This window comes from Zootoca vivipara, chromosome 1, assembly GCF_965207765.1.
Source record: "Zootoca vivipara chromosome 1, rZooViv2.hap1.1, whole genome shotgun sequence".
In the NCBI taxonomy this organism is placed as follows: Eukaryota; Metazoa; Chordata; class Lepidosauria; order Squamata; family Lacertidae; genus Zootoca; species Zootoca vivipara.
Genome location: NC_142582.1, coordinates 36,522,302 through 36,541,415, shown reverse-complemented (window position 1 = coordinate 36,541,415; position 19,114 = coordinate 36,522,302). Strand labels below are relative to the sequence as shown.

General features: G+C 40.8%; 1 protein-coding gene across 1 annotated transcript in view; it reads right to left on the bottom strand.

The window, feature by feature from the left end:
- Positions 1 to 19,114, bottom strand: part of LRP1B (LDL receptor related protein 1B) — a 743,096-nt gene that overhangs the window by 564,946 nt on the left and 159,036 nt on the right. The gene's annotated exons all lie outside the window — the stretch shown is intronic.

Sequence of the window (19,114 nt, the reverse complement as noted above, 5' to 3'; positions counted from 1 at the left end):
AGTTTTTATTTTGGTATGAGCTTTCGTGTGCATGCACACTTCTTCAGATACAGTGAAATGGAAGTTTCCAGGCACTTATGTAGAGAAGGGGTGGGGAGGGGTGGGGATGGGGAGGGGGGATCACTCAGAAGGGTGGTGGAAATGGGTGATTGACTGACTGATAGCTGTTGATGACCGCAAACGACTGCAAATGGTTTTGCATGAAAAAGCAAGGGTTGAGATGGCTGAAGATCGCTTATCATGTATAATGAGATAAGAACCCGATATCTCTGTTCAAACCAGGTCCCTCCATGGTTTTGAGCTTGGTGATAAGTTGCAATTCAGCAACTTCTCTTTCCAGTCTATTTCTGAAATTCTTTTGTAGTAAGACAGCTACTTTGAGATCTTCTATAGAATGTCCTGGGAGATTGAAGTGTTCTCCTACTGGTTTTTCTGTCTTCTGGTTCCTGATGTCAGATTTATGTCCATTTATCCTTTGGCGTAGGGTTTGGCCTGTTTGTCCAATATAGAGAGCTGAAGGGCACTGTTGGCATTTGATGGCATACACAATGTTAGAGGATGAGCAATTAAATAGTCCTGAGATGGTATGTTGGATGTTGTTGGGGCCAGTAATGGTGTTGTCTGGGTGTATGTGGCAGCAAAGTTGGCATCTGGGTTTATTGCAGGCTCTGGTACCAGTGTCCATGTTAAGTCTGGTGGTTGTATTATTGTGGGTGAGGAGTTGTTTAAGATTGGGTGGCTGTCTGTAGGCAATGAAAGGTCTTCCTCCCAGAGCTTGAGAAAGGGAGCGGTCATTGTCCAGGAGAGGCTGTAGATCTCTGATGATGCGTTGTACTGTTTTAGCTTGGGAGCTGTATGTGATGACTAGTGGTGTTCTGTTATTTTCTTTTTTGGGTCTGTCTTGCAGCAGGTTCTCTCTAGGTATCTGTCTGGCTCTGTTGATCTGTTGTTTAACTTCATCAGGTGGATATTTTAGTTCTAAAAAGGTTTGCTGTAGATCTCTTAGGTGAGATTCTCTGTCTGTAGAGTTGGAACAGATGCGGTTGTAACGTAAGGCCTGGCTGTATACGATGGATTGTTTGGTATGTTTGGGATGGTAGCTAGAAGCATGTAGATATGTTTGTCGGTCAGTTGGTTTTCTGTATAAGGTGGTGTCTATACGTCCATCCTGTATTTTTATAGTAGTGTCCAAAAAATGTATTTCTTGCATAGATTGGTTCATTGTTAGGTTGATGGTGGGGTGAAAGTCATTGAATGTCTGGTGGAAGGTTTCCAGGGTCTGTTGTCCATGTGTCCAGATAATAAAAATATCGTCAATGTATCGCAGGTACAGGAGAGGTTTGAGTGGGTAGGAGTTAAGGAAACGTTGTTCTAAATCTGCCATGAAGATGTTGGCATACTGTGGGGCCATGCGGGTGCCCATGGCTGTGCCGCTGATCTGGAGGAACAGGTCATCACCAAATTTGAAGTGGTTGTGGGTAAGGACAAAGTGGCAGAGTTTGGTAGCAAAGTCCGCTGTGGTTTTATCTGAAATGGTGTTCCTTATGGCTTGTAAACCATCATTGTGTGGGATGTTGGTATATAGAGATTCCACATCCATAGTGGCTAGTATAGTATTGTTAGGAAGATTGTTCAAATATTGTATTTTCCTCAGAAAATCTGTGGTGTCACGTACATAGCTGGGAGCACTGATAGCATATGGTTTCAGAACAGAGTCCACATAGCCGGAAACACCCACTGTAATGGTGCCAATACCTGAGATGATGGGGCGTCCTGGGTTTCCTGGTTTGTGTATTTTGGGTAGAAGATAGAAAGTTCCTGGCCGAGGTTCCGCTGGTGTGTTTGTGAGGATCTGTTCTTGGATGTGTAGGGGTAGCTCCTTAATAATCTTGTTCAGTTCTTTTTTGTATGCTTGTGTGGGGTCTGAGTCCAATTTCATGTAAAAGGCAGTATTGGAAAGTTGTCTGTGGGCCTCTTGGATGTAATCAGTTTTGTTCATGATGACGACAGCTCCACCCTTGTCTGCCTCTTTAATTATAATGTCTGGGTTGTTCCTGAGATTTTCTATGGCTCTCCTTTCAGCATGGTTTAGATTTTGTTGTAAGCGATGGTGTTTTCTGGTCACATCCGTTTGGATTCTGTGGCGGAAGCATTCGATGTACAGATCTAGTGTGGTATTGCGTCCATCAGGAGGGGTCCATGTGGAGTCCCTTTTTGTGTAACTTCTTTTCGGTGGTAGTTGGTGGTCAATGTTCTGTTCATTGATGCGTTTGGAGGGTGATGGTTGTTCCCCAGTAAGTTGAGAGGTGTTGTGTTGTGGGGATGTAGTTTGTTCTACTTTGTCTTGTTCTTGTGTGTGATGAAAATACTCCTTCAGGCGTAAACGGCGGAAAAATGCTTCCAGGTCCCCGCAGAACTGAATCATGTGTTGGGATTTGGCAGGGCAGAATGATAGTCCCCGTGAAAGGACGGATTCCTCAGCTGGGCTGAGTGTTTGCTGTGAAAGATTGACAATGTTGTTGATCTTGTTTTGATTGGTGGCCTGTAGGTTGGAAAGGTTGCAGAGTTTTTTATTTTTCTGGTTCTTCAGTAACTCCAGTTGAGAGTGGTAAATGGTTTGTTTTTCCTTGTGGAACTTCTGCCAGGCCGGGTGATTCCTGATGGAGTTCTCCAGTGCAGAGAGTTCCTCCTTTATTAACTTCTGTTTGGAATACAGAACGCCGATAAGATGTTTCAGCAGTTTCTTAGATAAAGTGTGGCATAGTTTTCTGGCATATTCTGTGGGATAAGTTGATTGAAGAGGGTTCTTAATTCTAAGACCCTTAGGTACAATGTCCAGGTTTTTGCATTTAGATAGAAAGAGGATGTCAGTTTGTACCTGGGCAAGTTTCTTGGTGAGGTTGATGGACTTCCATTTCATGCGGCTCAATGTGGTGCCTTCCATAGTTCTGGTTACAGGTAGGTAGCCGTGTTGGTCTGGATCGAAGTAAAATAAAAAAATTCCTTCAGTAGCACCTTAAAGACCAACTAAGTTTTTATTTTGGTATGAGCTTTCGTGTGCATGCACACTTCTTCAGATACAGTGAAATGGAAGTTTCCAGGCACTTATGTAGAGAAGGGGTGGGGAGGGGTGGGGATGGGGAGGGGGGATCACTCAGAAGGGTGGTGGAAATGGGTGATTGACTGACTGATAGCTGTTGATGACCGCAAACGACTGCAAATGGTTTTGCATGAAAAAGCAAGGGTTTTCATGCAAAACCATTTGCAGTCGTTTGCGGTCATCAACAGCTATCAGTCAGTCAATCACCCATTTCCACCACCCTTCTGAGTGATCCCCCCTCCCCATCCCCACCCCTCCCCACCCCTTCTCTACATAAGTGCCTGGAAACTTCCATTTCACTGTATCTGAAGAAGTGTGCATGCACACGAAAGCTCATACCAAAATAAAAACTTAGTTGGTCTTTAAGGTGCTACTGAAGGAATTTTTTTATTTTACTTCGATCCAGACCAACACGGCTACCTACCTGTAACCAGACAAAAAAGAATTAATTTTATGATTTTTTTTATTGGATTTCTTGCCCAGCCCTTCACCATAAGGTCCCAGGGCAAGTTACAAGAATATAAAAAATGCAATAGTAAAATCAGTTAACACAATTTGCAAGCAAAAGAATAGGTCCTAAAATAGATATATATCTCAGCTGTCAATGAGACAGATGATGGAAGCTATATAATGAAGGTGTCTGGTGCACCTATGTGAGGAGTGAATTCCACAGTTTAGGGAATGGCAATCAGTAATTTATTTTCAAATAAATTTAATTTAAACACCAGTGTTTTGGATCTCCACATCATGACGCTGCATTAACTTATCACAGGATGGGAACAGTGTTTTTAAAGTAACGGTAAACAAACATTGAAGACATCAATAAGTACTTTACTGGACCAGCATGTTTGTAGAAATGCACCTTTGCTTTGGTTCTCCGCATATGCCACCCACGAAACTGAATCTAAGAAAAGCAGCATCTTGTTCCCACACTGCACAGATATCATCCAAAACCTTACATCCATTAGGCTGCTTTGTTAGCACAGCAAACAGCTGTGCAAGTGACGACTCAACATCGTTGGAGGTACCTCCTCCCATGGTTCCTTACCACACTGTAAAAAGAAACCATGCTGATAACTGACAGTGGAAACTCATACAAGAACCTTCACTTGTGTAATAGGGCTTTCCTCATCCTGCCCCTCATCCCCAAAATTGGCTCAGGGGAGCAGGAGAACCCCCAGCACTGTGCCCAGGGAAAGGAGAGTGGGAACATTCTGTATGGCAAGCGGAAATGCTTGTGCTGCTGGAAGGATCAGCAAAGTGTGACACTGAAATATATTGTGCATTTACAAAAAAGAAAAGAAAAAAAGAAATATATTGTGCATACATTTATTCCCCACCTGAATTTTGTCATGGACTCAAAGTAGTATACATGTGGGTATCTAATAATAATAATAATAATAATAATAATAATAATAATAATAATAATTTATACTGCACCCATCTGGCTGGGTTTCCCCAGCCTCTCTGGGTCGCTCCCAACAGAATATTAACAATAATAAAAAAGCGATAAAACATCCCTAAACAGTGCTGCCTTCAGATGTTTTCTAAAGGTCAGATAGTTGTTTATTTCCTTGACATCTGATGGCAGGGCATTCCACAGGGCGGGTGCCACCACTGAGAAGGCCCTCTGCCTCTAGGCACTGACCAGATCCAGACCAGCTTAGCTTCAACTTGATGGTGGTCTCATGCACTCTTAGAGCATACCCTGGGGCCATACAAGCAAAATCGAGTGCTAACATAGCATCTTAATCTCACCAAGAGTTGGTTTTATCAATACAGCACCAGCTAAATGATGCACACAAACCGAATTGCTCATGTCAGTGCAAATATAACTCAAGAGCAAAGGACTCTCGTGACCTCTCAGCTCCACATCTATGAACTGTAAAATAGGAAGCGAATCCTCTGTGCATTTATTGTATCAATGTTCAACCGGGAATGAGAGTACATTGTCAGAATAAAAGAAAAATTGCTATTGAAAGTATCATCATTCTCTGTTGCCCCTTCAACAAACTTTTTGCTTTCTTCACTTGCTTTCCAAATCAGGGTGATTTAAGTTGTCCCAGGAAGTGCATTTTCCCACCCTTTTGATTCCTGCTTATGGGTGAAGTTGGGATTCCCTTTACTATCTGCTAAAACAGAAAAAGAAGTGGTGGTAATAATGAAGATGGTAGTTACAAAAGCTATGCAAAGATGTGGGCTTTGTGTATATTGATTTAGAGACTGAGTGTACAATGGATATTCAGTAATAACACATGCTTCCACTTATGCTTCCACTAAAATAAAGTCACCACTTCTGTATATATTGCCAGTGAGCCATTGAGATGGTCACTTAAAAGTAGTGATGACATTTTTGTGTGATGTCGGTAGTTTCAGGGTGAACTGAACTTGAACAATAGTCTCGTTTCACATAAACCACTGAGCAACCATTAGAAAGTGATGATGTTCAGTCTCTAGGACCGAACTTGTGCCAGAATGGAACCAGTGACCTTTAAATGAACCACTCCATACCTCATTACCAATCCCATGAGCCGTTCAGTCATCAGAAAAACACTTTTAAAAAAAAGCATTCTAGAAACACAACTCGCTTTGAAGAATTCTGGTACACAAAGTTTATTTGTTGATAGCCCAACCCAAGAGATTGCAAATGCTTCTCTTCACAGCCAATTCAAACAGTTTCACTTTATGAAATTTTCAGTACTATACAACTTAACAAATCATTAATCTACACACACACACACACACACACACACAGAGAGAGAGAGAGAGAGAGAGAGATGCACATTTTCAACAAGCATCAAAACAAAATATAAATATTTTGTCCTCTAGATCTGTAGTCTATATAATGATTCCATAGCCCAGCCTCTCTCACCTTGGGGCCCCAGATGTTGTTGGACTACAACTCCCATCATCCTTGGCCACAAGTACTGTGTAATACACTGGTAAACACACACACACACTATTGTGTGCAGTCTGCTTTCTGTCATAGTATCACATGTATCAGTTAGTTTGAAAAATATCACGGAGCAATGGATTCAAACTACAAGAAAGAAGATTCCACCTAAACATTAGGAAGAACTTCCTGACAGCAAGAGCTGTTCGACAGTGGAATTTGCTCCCTAGGAGTGTGGCGGAGTCTCCTTCTTTGGAGGTCTTTAAGCAGAGGCTTGACAGGCATATGTCAAGAATGCTTTGATGGTGTTTCCTGCTTGGCAGGGGGTTGGACTGGATGGCCCTTGTGGTCTCTTCCAATTCTATGATTCTATGATTCTATGACACAGCTGTAAAATATGCCCAAAGCTATATTTTCTCTTTCAAATATCTCAAAAGCTGCCAAATCTTTCCTGTGACACCACTTCAGCTTATTGGACACCCAATGGTGAGCTTGGGTGATGCAGTCAGTTTGCTGTCTTGGAAAGGAGGCCTTTGAGTCTATCATGTTTTTACCCAGCTAATGAGGTCAGAACCTTGGTAAATGTCAAGTTTATGAGTAATGTGCCATGGGGGTCATGACCATACATGCAATGGAGTCAATAGAGAGTTGCAATTATAGCACTTATTATTACTAAGGGGGAAAGGTGAAAGCCATGTGTTAAAGAAAACTAGAGCACAAAAAACCCTCTATTGTTTAAAAATGTTGTATTCCTCCCCTCGTCCCGCTGAACAAGTAGCAAACATAGATATTAAATACAGGAAAACCTAGACAATTTTTAGCACTAGAATTCATGGTCTGATGTCTTCCTAAACCACAGTGTATAGTATTGATTGTTATTTTATTAGTGTACACAATGTGCTAGACATTTTATAGACTTAAGTGAAGCTTAGTTTCTGTCAGTGCGACAAAAACTAATTATTTTATTTTAGTCTGCCCTCTAGCAAGACGAAATAATAACTTGATTTATATCCTTCAGCCATTCCAAAACATATGGTCCAGAAACCGAAAACACAGCAGCTTGTATACCTGAGAAAACCATCTTGCTTGCAAATGTAATTCAAGATGCTGTGAAACTGGCTCCAAAAAACTCACAACGTCTCTCTCTTTCTCTCCTTTGGTGAGAACCTACCGGGTATGTCCTGTCTTGCTAAGATGACTCTCAAACTGGAGTCAGTGGGGAGAGGTGGGTACGATGGCAAGAGAAGCTTTGAGGAAAATGCAATGTTCTGTCTACTAAGGAAGATCAGAGCAGTGAGATATACCAGCATAAACAAGATCTAATTCAGATCCTGGGGCATATTCTAGCATAGACTTTCTATGAAGCTGATTTTCTCAGTTTAGCAAGCAGTTCTTTTCTTTCCTTCCTTTTTTTTTCTTTGCCTTGCACTCCTTATCACAGCTTTGCAGGGCAGGTCTACATTGCCGTAACATACAGGGCAGCATAAGCTATCTGCAACTGTAGGAATCGCTCCCCCCCCCCCGCCCCCAAACAGTCACTTACTTTAATACAACGTATCAAAGCATTAACATGACTGCTCCTTTAAAAGGTCAACAATATAGCCATCTCTGTCACAAAGCAGGCAATTTTGCTGATCACACCTGCTCATCTTAAGCAGCTTACGCTCCCTAAGAAATGTGGGAAATGGGACATGATATGAAGCATCTGTTATTTGCTTCATGCCGTATTTTACATGCTAAGAAATACATTTTGTTCTAAAGGTCTGACAACTGAGACAGGTAAAAGAAATAACAACAGTGTTGACTGTTGGGCTGTGCGAGTGGTGCAATTCATTTTTACCATCAGGCGTTCAGAAAGAATGAAAAAGCAAATGCTCTCTCCGTCCCAAATCCATTTTATGTTACGGGGGTAGCTATCAGGACCCATGAGGCAAAGATGGACAGCTCATTGCCTTTCCATTAGTGCTGCTTTAATAATCTGGTAGTTTTTTAAATAGAATGCAGGCCTATTTTATTTCCTTTGCCTTAACAATTGTAACAAGATTCCCCCCCCCCAAAAAAAGTAATATATGTGGAAAGCTATTTTATTCTTGGATTTCTAAAGGTGAACTGATCTGACCCTACCCTTCAGAAACCAGCTCTGACACTACTCCTTGAAAGGCAACCATTGCCCCCCCCCCAACTCAGCAACCATATCCTCAGAATCATGCAGGAGACATCAGAGGTAGGTGAGGGGAATTATCCTTTTGCAGTTTGGGACCCTCCTCATGGAACTAGATGGGGTTAAAGCTGGGTTATGAGGGAATTTAAACAGCAGGCTATTTCTGGAGGAAGTGAACTGGAAAGGACTTTTGTTTCTGTTACAGTTGGCAGAATCTATCAGAGCTGGCAGAGAAACCCAAAAGCAATAGATGAGATTTCTGATAAAGGTAGAGCTAATATAGAATTCTGTTTTCCACCCCCAAAAAAACCCCTCTTCTTTTTAAGTCTGAATTTAAGGAGGTCATCCAGAAAAAAAATATTGCACAGACTCCCCTCTTATAAGTTCACCTCACGTTCCAAAACTTTCAAAAGACCTGCTCTATTTTCTTACTTCTACAGTCTCTTTATAACAGATTGCAGGAGAATACAAAGAACAGGTGTCTTTCAGCTGGGATTATATGACGGGAGGAGAAAAGCATGACACCTGTCAGGTTTCATTTGATCATAAACACAATATTGTTAAATACTGAACCCGAGAGTGACGAATATTTGCTTACTCTCTAGCAAAAAGAGTAAGGCAGTGGCAGGGGGTTGGGAACATGTGTATGCAGAGCCTTGTTAGGTCAGGCCGAAGGTGTATCTCCTGATCTACTCACAACCAGAAGCCTTTGGGAAGCTTTCAAGCAGGAAATGAGCACAACACTACTGGCATTCAGAGGCATCCATCTTCTAATGGGTGCCTTATGCCATACATTTTATAATGGCTTCTTTATGGAACCTTTATTCCCAAAGGAAAGGTCTCTAGTCCTGGAGCTTGTAAGTGGCTTTTGTTTATGTTTGCTCAGTTTCTTTGTACCCACATACAAAGACTGTCACAGCAATAATGGGGCAGAGTTGGAGTACATCTGTGCTATTAGGGACATGCTAGTTCAAAACACATTTCGCCCTGAAGATGTTCTCTCTTGTTACCTCTGGCTCACCATTACCCTCATAAAAGCCCAACATAATGAAGATCTGTTGGATCTCTCAGCACTTATCACATTTATTCCTTCACGGCAAACATAAACAAGGATTTTTCAAAGTCTGCTATAACTAAATTGATTTCAATTGGCTTGTTAGAACTAAACTCGGGTCCAGCAAACTGCAGCTCTTTGATTCTGATGTATTATTATAGGAGATGAGAAAGCTGGAAGACATCATCTGCTCTCTTGGAACTTTCCTAATACAAGTTGTGTACACAGGCTTTATTAGTAGCTAAAAGCCGGTATTATTGTTGGGCTCCCTGTCCATGAGAGGCTGCACATGGCTCTTCAACGAAAGTGCTGTTTTCCTGAGACAGGATGTCAAACACTGGGAATTACCGGATTGGGCACAGTTATCAGTCTCCTGGGTTGAAGGAAGGGAGAAGGGAGATTTGGGAAACTTAAAAATTCACAGAGATGATTGTATTGAATAATTTCGGTGCAGGGAATCTGGGTTCAAATCCTTCCTCAAGTCTGTGTTCACTAGCTATCCTTCACTATGTCACTGGCTGCCTATTACCACACCAGGCTAAGTTCAAGGTGCCCTGTGCAGCGTGGGACCAGGAGACTCAAAAGATCATATCTCCCCTTATATACTCAATCAATTACTGTGCTCCACAGGGGAGGGCATTCTGCAGATACCATCTTATCAGGATGCCCATGCCACGCAATGTAGGAATTAGGCCTTTTGGAATTCTCTCCCCATGAATATTTTCAGCATCTCTGTTGTATTTTCAGCATCTACCAAAGGCCTTCTTTCAACAAGCCCTTTAAGCTGAAATCTTTCTCAGTCTTCATCTGTATTGGAATTTATTTTTATTTTCTTTTTCTTTTAAAAAATAGTTTTTATTGTTTTATCAAGGTATGAATTTGGTAATGAAATAAGTATTGTACAGTCTCAATTCTCCCAGTGTACAATGGCAGTAATGGTGACCAGTGGCATTTTGAGCAAAATATATTCACCCCAAATCCTGTGTACCTATAAGCACCTCCCTCATTTTCTTAGAATGGCAATGACACCTGCCTCAGAGGTACCTGAGAGGTGCTGGAACTGAGTTCTGCCTGAAGAAAAAAAAGTGCTACAAAGTGCTCTTAACTATATTTTAGCTTGAGGAACAAAGAAGGAATAAAAAACAGCTGCGAGCCTGGTAGAGGAAGAATGAAAGCCATAATTTAAACTGGTCAGTTCTAAAGTGGCTTTACCCAGCTTGATTTGAGTGCCCCAAAAAACCTTGCAGAATGAATGCCAGTTGCAGGTTCAGGGCTACCGGTAATTCTAGGCAGAGTGATGCAAATGTCTCAGGAAGCAGATGCTAAGAATAGGGAACAGAGCTCCCTAAATAAGTGCTTGTAGTGCCTTTTGAATGCTCTTAAAATAGGAACAAAGAAAACACAGGAGAGAATGAGTTTCTCAGTGAGGCTGCCTGACTAAAATATATGGTGTGTAATATGCACATATAAGTCCTATCAGAGGTCTATCTAGCCCAGTACCGCCTATTCTGACTCAGGACCAGCCCAAGGCAACTTTGCTGAGTACTGTAGGAAAACATGGCACTTCCCCATCCCCTGCTCCATTCAATCTAAAGAAAGCAACTAGACTGCCCGTTGAATCTTGTTTCAACAATGGGGTCCACCACAACTGAAGGCAGCAAACTATTTTTCTATAGCAGGCTTATAACCAAATCCTTTCTCTGGCCAAGAGACAGTTGCTTTACTTGCATAATGTGGAAGGAAAAGAGGCATATTGATCTTCCAGCATGTGCATTTTCTTTGTATAGAAAACCAATCAAGGCCAATAAAGAACTAATATGAATGGATGTTGGGGTTCAACATGTAAACAACTGGACTGAAAGACAAATGAGATCAATGGAAAACTTTGGATTTTACTAACAAGGTAGTATGTGTGCTTGTGTGTGGGCACACATAGGTCTTTTTTCAGCTGTAACAACACACATTTATGCATTTATTTACACATTATATGATAATATGTTACAGCTAATGAATGTGTTCCAGGTTATATGTGTCAAGTTATAGCTTTAGTGGATTGTAACAATGTAAGCTAAAATTGTATGTTAGTGGTTAAATTTCTGAGGAGTCACCTAAAACAGTTTTAGTTTGCCCTTCATAATTTTATATATTTATTTTATAGGATTTATATTCCTCCATTCATCATAGAAGATCTCACGGCAAGCAACAACAATTAAAAAGCCAAAAATATGAATACAATTAAAATAGTCAAAATATATTATAACTCTCATTTGTCAGGAAGGCCCTTTGGTGGGTTATCAATCATTTGACCTAATATCGCAGTAGGATTAGTATGCCCAGCAGATTTCAGCATCAAAATAGCTCAATATGGGAAGAAATAATCTTTTAAGTAGGCCACAATTTGTTTGGGGCATTGCATGTCAGAAGAAACATCTTGTATTGGTCTTAGTGAGGAACAGGAAGCCAGTAAAGATCTTTAAGGACCAATATTACATTACATTTTGCGCAAGCTTCAGTCTCTGAATTGCCTTCCAGAGTCACCTCATTTACAAATGAGGAGGATACTAGGCCATGAAAACCAAGGGCAGTCTATATCTGTCCAGAATGGCCATAGCAAGAAAACCAGCCACATCTGGAAAAGGTACTCCACATCACTGAGTCCACTTAGGCTTCAAGTGACTGTGCAGAATCTAGGAGCACCTCTAGAATATCCTTTAGGAAGAGTGTGATCCCATCTACCACACACCACCTTTCTATTTCTTCTCTGAAACTGGCTCTGTAGAGCCTCCAATTCCCAACCCACAGAGCTGGTCCAGGTGGGTACCATGGCCAATGGGCAAGTGAGTGATTAAGGAGAACAAATAAGGCAACACTCTACTGTGTACCTCTTCTGAAAGAGATCACTTAAGGTAACTGTAGATAAAGTGGGGCTTTGACATTTATGTGAGGCAAGCAAGACTGAAATCGACAACTCTGCTCCGCTCATCCCTGATAACATACACATAACAGCTCCTTTCTGGTGCAAGTGAAGCTAGCAATCCTGGCATTATGTCGGATGGCACAATGGAACCTGTGAATTCTGCCCATAGCCACAAAATCCCGCTTGTGTCCTACTGTCACATAGAAATAGCTCCCCAGCTCTGGCACAAGAGGATGTGTGGTAACCTCTGAGGAGCAGAGAGGGCAAGGATTTGGTAGTCTTTTATAAGATGATGGAGCTCAACTCAAAACCAAAATGTGTATTTTGAAAGGTATGGTGAACTGAAGCCTTGTCCTCAGCTTTTCACACAGATACTGAAACACAGAAACATTTGAAGGGGTGTGCATGCCTTTTCTCGGCAAATTCCGCCCAGGGTGTAGTGGGGAAATAAACAGATCAGTAATAGGATTATGTTTGTCTGGCTTCAACTTATTCATGTTAGCTTGCTTAACAGTGGGAGACAGGACAGGTGGTGGCATGGAATATGAATCCATGATAATGGCTTCAAGATTTTAAGTCACAGTAAACTACTATTGCAAGCTCATTGTGCTGGGGGGAAACAACACTAATTGTTATTACTTTAGTAGCCCTCCAGCCATGCAACTTCTTTTTAGTATGCAAACTATTTCTTCATTGCAACAACTTTTTCTATATACATCTTGCTAGTTTGATCATGGCAGTATTAAAAGTTTTCCTCCCACCCTGCTTGTGAAATAATAAAAGCTTTCCTTTATGTTGCCAGTAATTATGAAGCAGGCAAGATGTTGCCCTTGAACCACAAAGCAGATGCAATATTCTAAGAGTTTTAATTTACTTCCAATTGAAACTTAATGTTGCACATGCAAAAAGGGTTTCTTTTCATCAGTCTTTTTCTTTAATAATAATAATAATAATAATAATAATAATAATAATAAGTTGCTGGGCACATCTAAGCACAACTGTCTCAAAGATATCAAAAGTAGATTGTCATATGGCAGATGTTCTTGAGTAAATATATTTCATTACATTCCACAACAAGGTAGAGAGATAATTTTAAAGGAACCAATTAACTCAAATGTTCACTTCCCCCCAGCCTCTCTCCTTTTGTTTCAACAAATTTCCAAGCTTATAAATTAAAGCAGAATATTGTCACATTCTCTTGAGTTTTGGGTTTTTTCTACGTTTCTTTTTTCTGACTTTTAAGCAGCATTTGCCTTTGGGATTAGTTATTTTCTTGTAGGACACGGAAAGAGATTTCTCTCTCTTTGCTTTTTACAAACACATGCAAATTTCATGTAAGCAAGGCATATGCTCGATCTAAATTGAGTCCAAGCAAGGCAGTTCGTTCAGGAAAAGCAGATGCATTCACCTTGGGAGACTGGTTGGATATATAAACAGGATGTAAACACTGATTTATTTAAAAAAAGAATGTAGCAAAGTGAGATTTAATGTATTGAATTTGCATTTTTTTTTTACTTCCTTACATGGGCGTAACCCCCCACTGACTTCAGTCAGATTTACTTCTGAGCAGAAGCAGATGGGATTATGCTATGAGAGTACCACAAACTTAGTTGATTGGTTGCAAGGGAACTGATCCAGAAAATCGAATTAGAGAATTCAAATAATACTCTAGAACTGAAAATAAAGTTTCTCTGAGGGGCGAGTTCACACATCATCATTCCCCTGGTCACTAAGCACGCAGATCTGCTTATATTGGGGGGGGGGATGCAATAAAACAATAGCACACAAATCTTATGGAACATGAACTTTAAAAAAAAACAAAAAACATACAAAAAACAACTATTAAAAGCAACCACTGGCAGTCACTATGGAAAGAGCTTTTATATCACTTCACTTTGAAAGAATATTCAATTAATGTAGTTCAGGAACCAATGACTATGGCCCACTTCATATATTATGTGTGAAGCCATTCTCCATGTTGGTACCCAAATTGTGGAATACCCTTCCTTCACAGATTCCACTGGTGGAGATCCAACCCTGATTACCGATTCTTGATGTCAATTAAAAAGGCTTCTAGTCACCTTGGGCTTTGTCGAAACTGGTTGTAGAGTTCAGTAGCCTACCCCTGCTGATGTGATGTATGTAATGAGGATTTGCAATGTTATATCGGTTTTATGAAATGATAAAAGAGTAGAGCCTATGCTAAGCTATACCAAGGAAGTTTGGTCAATTGAATGGAATCTTTGTCACCAGCTTCTCCGGAAGTTGCTGCTGAACCCATTATTGAATGTAAAACTCAGAAACACCATTTTGTACTTATCAGTATTTTTTCTTCTCAGTTCTACAATACTTAATCACATACTCTCTTTGAAAGATACATAATGGAATTTGACAATTCAACCACCAAATTAATTATGCTAAAAGAAAGAAAAACACATCACATTTTCAAAGTAAAAAGATCTGGTAAAAACTAAATAATAAACACAAATGAGTAGTAAACACTGGGTGTGTGTGTGTGTGTGTGTGTGTGTGTGTGTGTGTGTGCAGTTTTATCCTAATTAAAATCCAGAATGTTGTTTACTGCATGATGTTTATTTAATTGAGGCTTGTGAGGCACAAGTAACAATTTACTTTTATTGTTCAGCAGTTCTGCTCAGCTTAATTCTGATCACAGAAAAAGGAGCTACTCACTTCACCACTCTCTCAAGGAGTCCCCCCCCCCCACCCAACCCACCCCAACTGGGAATTCTTCCTAATGGATTAACCCTTTCAATTGAAATTTTGACACTGTTGTAATTGTTCCTCGTATGCAACCTATCATGTCAAATGAAGGAATAAAATTAAGAGAAACAGTGGATAATTTGGTTCATTCAGATTGTGTTTGCTCTCAAGGAGACAGGCTATTATTTCTTAAGAAAAACCATAATGAGAAATTTTATGAGCCGATTGTTCAGATCAAGAACAGGGCATTAGAAGAATGTGGATTTGATTAAGGTCCACCTGAAGCCTGAAGCCTCAGCATATCAAATAGGAGGGGAAGTTTTCTTTACAAATCATTTCACAACAGGGGAGTTAAACATAAGGTTGAGGGAAGGTTTTTTTGAAAAAAAAAATAAGGAAAAGAAAAAAAATCAGCATTTCTCTTATTCTGATATTAAGCAATATAAATCCAATTCTTTGGAGAATGATCACCCCCTTTAAAGAAATAAATCATGATTTTATATATGTATTGCACAAAATCAAAACAAAAAGCATAGCTGTTTGTAACTTATATAATAATTTGTTACCTGAATGTCATCATTCTGGTAATAGTAAAAATATCATTTAAGCAACATTAGGGTTGCCATATTTCAAAAGGTGAAAATCCGGACACAAAATCCGGACACAAAAGGAAATTCGCCAAAATCTACAGTTGTCTGGATTTTCCTGGACATTTCACTGATTTTTGCCCGCAAGGCAGAAACCGTGATGTATATATGTTACACCTGTTGATTAGCTGGAGCTCACTATTTGTTGGATGTGAACTATCACCAAAGTAGTTTTGTGCACAGATTTTATAGTGATACACACACACACACATACAGTGAGAGCGAGGGAAGAAAAATCTAGAGCTTGTTTTCTAATGTCTGCCCCTTGTAGGATATCTGCCCTCTCAAAGTTTCTGGTACAACAAAGATTGCTGATGTGCATATAAAACTTCAGAATGTAAGGGCTTCACTATTTAATTGAATATTTTAATTGGAATTTTAAAATTTTAATTGTTATTACAGGTTTACATTCACTAAGAAGCACAGCTTTGCACTGGAAAAAAACCTTCTTTCCTCAATCAGGCATTGTTCTTAAGTGTGTGAATGTACACCTCACAATCCCATCCATTGCTTAACATGTGCAGTGCGTTCCCGACTAGCACGGTAGATCCTCCTTTGTCTTCAATTCAATGAAAGGGAAACAATCCCCCCATGTCCTCTGGAGAGATGCATGAATGCGCTTAATGCCTTCCGTAGTGCTGGGGGAGAGACACAGAATCATCCTATTTTCAGATCATTCTAGTAGCAGGTGTTTTGCCACAACATGTACAACATTTCATCTTTCTGTCTCTCTATGGCTACAGGATCTTAAAAATTTGGATACATTTTTAACGAACTGCCCAAGCATGCAGGCACCCATCCAGTCACACTCAACATAAACTCAACTGGTGTTTTCCAAGCATTGTCATTTTCCTACCCATCACTGGAAACATTCTCCTACAGTCCAAGGGTATGAATAGATAATCTCTTGCATGTGTGAGTTGTCTTGTTTCCAGATAAATCCCTTTCCCCCAACATTTTGCATGACCAAGCCATTTACAGTGGTACCTTGGGTTACAAACGCTTCAGGTTACAAACTCCGCTAACTCAGAAATAGTACCTCAGGTTAAGAACTTTGCTTCAGGATGAGAACAGAAATCGTGCTCCGGTGGCATAGCGGCAGTAGGAGGCCCCATTAGCTAAAGTGGTGCTTCAGGTTAAAAACAGTTTCAGGTTAAAAACGGGCCTCTGGAATGAATTAAGTTCTTAACCAGAGGTACCACTGTACTTGGGCATAAGTCCCACTGAGTAGGCGTCTCCTTCCAAGTAAATGTGCTAAGGATCACACTGCACAAGATAGATGTTATAAATTGCTCTCTCTCTCTCTCTCTCTCTCTCTGTGTGTGTGTGTGTGTGTGTGTGTGTGTGTGTCCGTCCTCAGTGTTGAATAATCCTTGAACAGGGAGACATTTTTGTTCTAAAGCTTACTTTAATTTTTTGGTTTAAAGAAAACTTTTTTTAAAAAAAAGCAGCAAAAGGCACTGCCGTATGGTCATAATCAAGCCATGAAGTCCAGGCACAACTGCAAGACCGTTATTCAGAGAAGCAACTCTGTATGAAGTGGGGAAATGTCAGGGTGTCAGGCGTCCAGTATGTCCCAGTGCCGTAATATATTTTCCATAACCACAGACTAGTGGAAATTTGGCAGACATAGGAAAGCTTCTAGAAAAGTTTATATATGAATTTACTACTTTCTTTGGTAACATGGACTCCTTTGGTTATTTCATACCTTCCATGGATTTAAATCAAAGCAACTCCAACTAAAACCTAGTCTCTTGGCTGCTTAACTACAACAGGAACCAAATGTATCTCAGTTACCTTTCCAGAAAGTATGGAATATTGGCATGAGACATGACACATCTTTCAGGGGGGGGGGGAGTTATGAGGCTGAGGTCATGATTCCACCTGCAGGAGAGCTCTAGCTGGTTTCTGCCAATGAATCACATAACTGCAAGCCTTAAAGGGAATATCTAAGCTCATCCAATCCAGCTACCCACAGAGCTACTGAATTAAGCACGCTCAAGCTAATTCTGTCAGAGCAATTCCTAAAATAGAAGGCTTTGGGCTATGATAAAAATAAATTGCACCTTTGGGCTACCAGCCGAGACTGGGAGGGATTCAGAAAGCTAGTAATGCCAGAGGTGTTGATAGAATAAGAAATATGTCTTTACATGTAATATTTGCAATTCTGATGCAGCAGATTAGTCATTTGAGATTTCCTTCACAGACCAGCTACCACAGGTAGTGCCTTTTATTTGCATTCAAGCAATATCCTATCTACAGGGAGAAAAGCTGACACATTAGATTCTTATTACATCATAAGTGGCAAAGGCTACAATCTTGCACACAGGAAGGCTGTTTGAATCCAATTGACTTAAACTGAATTTAAACAGCCTGAATGTGTGGAGGATTGCAGCCTTGCCCCATTAATATCAATGGGTATTTTGCTATGGATTTCAAAGAGGGCAGAATTACACCGCACGAAGATATCATGTAAAGTCACACTTTCAGGACAGTCCTATGCATGGCTCAATCCCAGGTAAGTGTATATAGAACTGCAGCCATAGTAAACTGTAAAAGAGTCAATTGTCATTGCGGCTGGCCCCCACTTCTAGTCTGAGCCAGTAGGGAACAGTGTAGTGGGGCAATGCCAATCAGGTGACCTTTGGTCAGTTGTAGTGTTGCTGCTAACTGGGCAGTACAGAGGGAAGGGTGATACAGCAGCTAAGTTGGTGTTTACAGCATAGTGACCTTGTCACTGCCCTGTCCCTCCACACCTCCTGGTAAATAGCAGCTGTATGACTGGAGGTCAGGTGGGCAATGGCACCCCACCATGCTGTCCATTACTGATCTGAGCCAGCCCACCTTCAGCTACCAGATCCTGTTCAGCCTGTGTGAAACCCATGTTGATCTTCTAGATTGGCCACCATTATGTACGGTAAGGCAGAATAGCTGGTGCCTTCCAGATGTTGTAGAACTCCTCCGCCTCCGCCTCCGCCTCCGCCTCCTCCTCCTCATCACCATCATCATTTTCCAGTGCCTCTGGCTATGCTGGCTGGGGCTGATGAGAGTTTGAGTCATTTGGCTGTCTACTCTTGGAGTATGGAACAGTTAAGGTCTTCCAGTACATTTCTTAATTTCTATAACACACTTTTTATGTAGAACAATGTTTGCTATCTCCCCAAAAATAAATTCAGTGTCCTTTTCCTCCCTTTTGTATTTCTATACTAATAGGTAAAGGTAAAGGTACCCCTGACCATTAGGTCCAGTCGCGGACGACTCTGGGGTTGCGTGCTCATCTCACTCCATAGGCCGAGGGAACGTTGTTTCCTTCCCGCCTGAGCGGTACCTATTTATCTACTTGTACTTTGATTGCTTTCAAACTGCTAGGTGGGCAGGAGCAGGGACCAAACAACAGAAGCTCGCCCCATCGTGGGGATTTGAACCACCAACCTTCTGATCAGCAAGCCCTAGGCTCTTGGTTTAGACCACAGCACCACCCGTGTCCCCATACTAATACTTTCTGCCTAATACTTTCAGCTTTCTTTTCATAGAAGTCAAGGAAGTGACAACAGAAAAACTATGTTATGCAGGTGATCAGGCCAAAGTTAGAATGAAGCATGCATTCTGGAGAATGAAATG